We start from the raw sequence: 4,137 nt of genomic DNA on the forward strand, positions 1-4,137 counted from the left end.
GCAGGAAAATGGATGTTACCATAGTGTTAGGATGGAAAAATGGACTGTTCAAATCTATGATGGTGATTTCCTTTGCAGACAAATGTTAGGGATTTAAATCCAGGAGACACCATTAGAATGATATAAAGTTAATGGTTGAATATGGATAATCCGTAGAGATGCCTAAATGATATTTTTGAGGGGTTTCCTCTAGGCCAGCTGACACACTTTCAGCAGATATGACAATCCAGATTTATAAAAAATATTTTGTTCTCTTTTATTAATTTGAAATGACACTTACCTATTTGATCTACCTATTCGCATAACTAAAGAAAAAATCAATAAAGTAGTTCTGTTTCCACTTATTTAGAAATCATATGAAGAACTTTACTCCATAACAACAAAATGCTGAATAATCTGCAAGATCATAACTTTCCTTTAGCTTAGTAAAGACCTGAAGTTTCAAGGTGACTATGTAAAATAAATTCTAAGGAGTGACAACACCTTCCTAGGAGAAACGAGACATAATTTTTTTCACCTTTGTCAGGGCACAGCAGGAAGGAACAGCTACTATTATAGTGAGTCAGAATAAAATGGCAGAAGACTTAATGATTTCTTAAAGGTCATGTGTGCCCCTAAGGCACTTCAGAACATCTGCACTTAAGTTCTTAAAGATTGAGAGCAGGATACCTCAAATGCCCCATAGGATCTTCTCATTTATTTAAATATTTTAAAAGTATTAAATATCTTTTTCTGTTCTTCACAATAATTTCTATTGTTCTATTTTCAATTAAGTAAAACTTTTCTTGGTCTTTTTATTAGGTTCTTTTATTATAGTTTCTATTTTTCCACTGAGAATTGCTTTCCATTCATGTTACATGTACTGTTTACCATATGAAGCATCATTATGATAGCAGCTTTAAGTTTTCTGAGATGAAAATATATTGGTTTACATTTTCTTTGAAAATGAGTCACAGATTTGTTGTTGTTCTCACTGTTGTTTTATTAGGCAATCAACCTAAATAGAGCCAGATAAAAATTCTCACTTTCTGTGGACAGTATTTTTAACATTGATTTAATTTTCAAACTTAACATCAGTGAACTAGTCTGCCATTAATGTGTTAATGCCATTAAAGGGTTGGCCTGAGACTTGTGCTATGATTTTAATATTTTATTTCTTAGAATATTTGCTATACAGATTTGGATATTTATGAAGCTTGATCAGCTCAGCGGATTTATGTACAGAATTGTGTCCCTTTCTTATCTTTTTCCTTTATAGAATTCCCCCCCCACCCCCCTTCTCTCTCTCTCTCTCTCTCTTTCTCTCTTTTTCTCTCTCTCTTTCTCTCTTTCTCTCTTTCTCTCTTTCTCTCATTCTCTCATTCTCTCATTTGCAGTTTATACAGACAGGGATGCTATTGGAGTTCAGCAGCTCATGCCACTGTTTTCCTACAGCTCTATGACTGGGTCCCAACTAGAAGTGTGAACTGTGGGGGCAATGACAAAATAAAAAGTAAATTCACTTCTATGTAAGTAACTGCTCCAGTTTTGATAGCCCTTCAAAATCTGCCTATTCTTATTGACCTTCCAGGATTTTCCAAATTTGTATTTTTTTTTCCCCAGAGTTTTTATATGTAATTAACGAAAAAGATAGGCTCCACTAAACTTATACCATCATCTTGTGACTGGAATTATCCATATTAAATGCTTGTATTAGTGAGGAGATGTTACAAATTAATTACCTAAGATTCAAACTTTAAATCTACATGGAGAGCAAATTAAATCTAATATAAGCAGCAGAAGAAATAATAACAATAATAACACGAATTAAAAATAAAAAACAAATACAATAACAAAAATCAAAAAAAGCCAGTTATTTGAAATTTGGAAAGATCCATAAAATCTGTTAACAACTAGCTAGACTGATCAAGAAAATATGAGGAGGACAAAAATTACCAATTTTAAGAATAAAAGAATAGTTATCACTATAGATCTCACAGATTTAAAGGAAAATAAGGAAATGTAAAAATTGTGATATAGTTAATAACATATAAAACAGAAGTTAATAACCTAAATAGCACAGCGTCTTTAACAGGGTAAAATATGTAGTTACAAACTTTCCCCAAAAGAAATCTTCAGACCCAGATGGCTTACTAGGAAAATTCTGCCAAATGTGTAAGAAGAGAATAAAACCAATTCTAACAGAGATATTTCCTAAAAAGAAATTACAGGAGAATATTTTTCAATTCATTTTATGAGCTCACAAATATCCCGATATAAAAATCAAATATAAAGTAAGAAAGCTAAAGATCAATATCTGCATGGATATAGATGTAAAAATCCATGAGCAACCATTAGTAAACCAAATCCAGCAATATTTTAAAAGGATAATACATCATGACCAAATGGATTTTACCACAGGAATGTAAAACTGGTACAACATTTAATAATCAATGAATTTTACTATATCACAGACCATTTCACAAAATTCAACATCCATTCCTAATAAAAACATTCGGAAATAAGAATAGAAGGAAACGTTTTCAACCAGGTAAAGGACTTTTAACAAAACCAATGGCTAATATCAAAATTAATGTAAAATAGTGTTTTTACTTTGAAATTTGGAAGAAAACAAGAATGTTCACTCCCAACTTCTACTCAATGTTTTATTGAAGATTCTAGCAAGTATAGGCAAATAAAAATTTTTTAAAAAGGTAAATTGGAAGAGAATACAGATTTGAAAGGAACAAATAAAACTGCCTTTATTTACAGAATCCAATAATATGTATACAGAAAATATCGAAAATCTACAAAGAAGTTTCTAGAAATAATTAGTTTTACAAGATTATAAAAATGACATCAAAATAGAAAATCAGTTTTCTTTCTATATGCTATCAATAAATGATTGGAATTAAAAAAATTTACATGCTATTTAAAATAGCATCAAGTACATTAAATATCACCAATTTATGTGCAATATTTATGTGCAAAATGCAGAGAAAAAAAAGGGAACCTAAAGAAATGAATAGACATAGAGTATCATTTGGAAGATGGGATATTTTTAGATATCAATTCTTTCCAAAATGATATAGATTAAACACAATTCCAACATGTTAGTTTTGATAGGTTGAAATGGTGAATAACTCTTGGCAAAATTTCAAAAAGGGATAATATAATTGCATACCAGGAAAATTTTATTTATTCAATTCATACAAAAATAATTTAAAATAATTTGGTTCTATACTCGAATTATTAGGTGTAGTTTTTTTCTTTCCATGTCCATAAATTTCTATTTAGATATGGGGAAATATTTTTCCTGGTTACAGCTGCCCCACACATTGCAGGATGTTTAACTTTTACTTCGTCAGCTGAACACAGCAGTACTCTGCCCAAATATTACATCGAAAACAAAAACATTCCACTATTTCCTAAAATATCTGGTAGGGTATGGTACTGTTGCAACTGAAAATCATTGGAGTCTGAGGCTGTAAGTCATAGTAGCTTGATAAATAGAATCTGTAGTCATCAATCTAGTATTTACTATTTATATAAACTACTCTCATCTGAAAATGAGGATAACAGAACTCACTTTATAATGACTTCATGGTATGATTTAATTTTTTTAAAGTCTTATGTGTACTTAATGTGTTTAATTTTTATTTATTTTATTTTTTCAACGTCTGCAGCACCTGGTATTCTGAGGTGGTCTCCCATCCAAGTACTAACCAGGCCCGCCCCTGCTTAGCTTCTGAGATCAGACAAGATTGGGCCTGCCCAGGGTGGCATGGCCGTAGATTCATGGTATGATTTTAAATTCAAATAAAACAATACTTTGCATAATAAGTAGGACATTGTAAGCATTCAATAATTGCTGGTTGAATTTTTACAGATTTTTGTTTGGTACAGGAATTAGCTGGATGACGTTATCAGAAACCTTCACAAAGCTTTCCCATTATGACCATTCTTGATTTTCATGCAAGCAACACAGTCTTCATCATATTTCATGATTCTTTCTAAACAATAGGAGAAATGATACACCTCTCTCCCTCCAAAGATTATGTTTTAGATCAGTTGCATTGCTTCCTCTAGTGAAAAGAGGTATAAAGGATTGGTATTGGTTTGAGAAAGAGTTCTTAAAACAGATGTCCTTTCCTCTCC

The 4,137-nt window shown here is 31.2% G+C and overlaps 1 pseudogene; it reads right to left on the minus strand.

Annotated features, from left to right (window-relative positions):
- Window positions 1–3,656: 3,656 nt before the first annotated feature.
- LOC111736175 lies at window positions 3,657–3,775 on the minus strand (annotated as a pseudogene).
- Between the last annotated feature and the right edge of the window lie 362 nt (window positions 3,776–4,137).

The sequence above is a fragment of the Pteropus vampyrus genome, unplaced genomic scaffold (genome assembly GCF_000151845.1).
Source record: "Pteropus vampyrus isolate Shadow unplaced genomic scaffold, Pvam_2.0 Scaffold18, whole genome shotgun sequence".
NCBI lineage: Eukaryota > Metazoa > Chordata > Mammalia > Chiroptera > Pteropodidae > Pteropus > Pteropus vampyrus.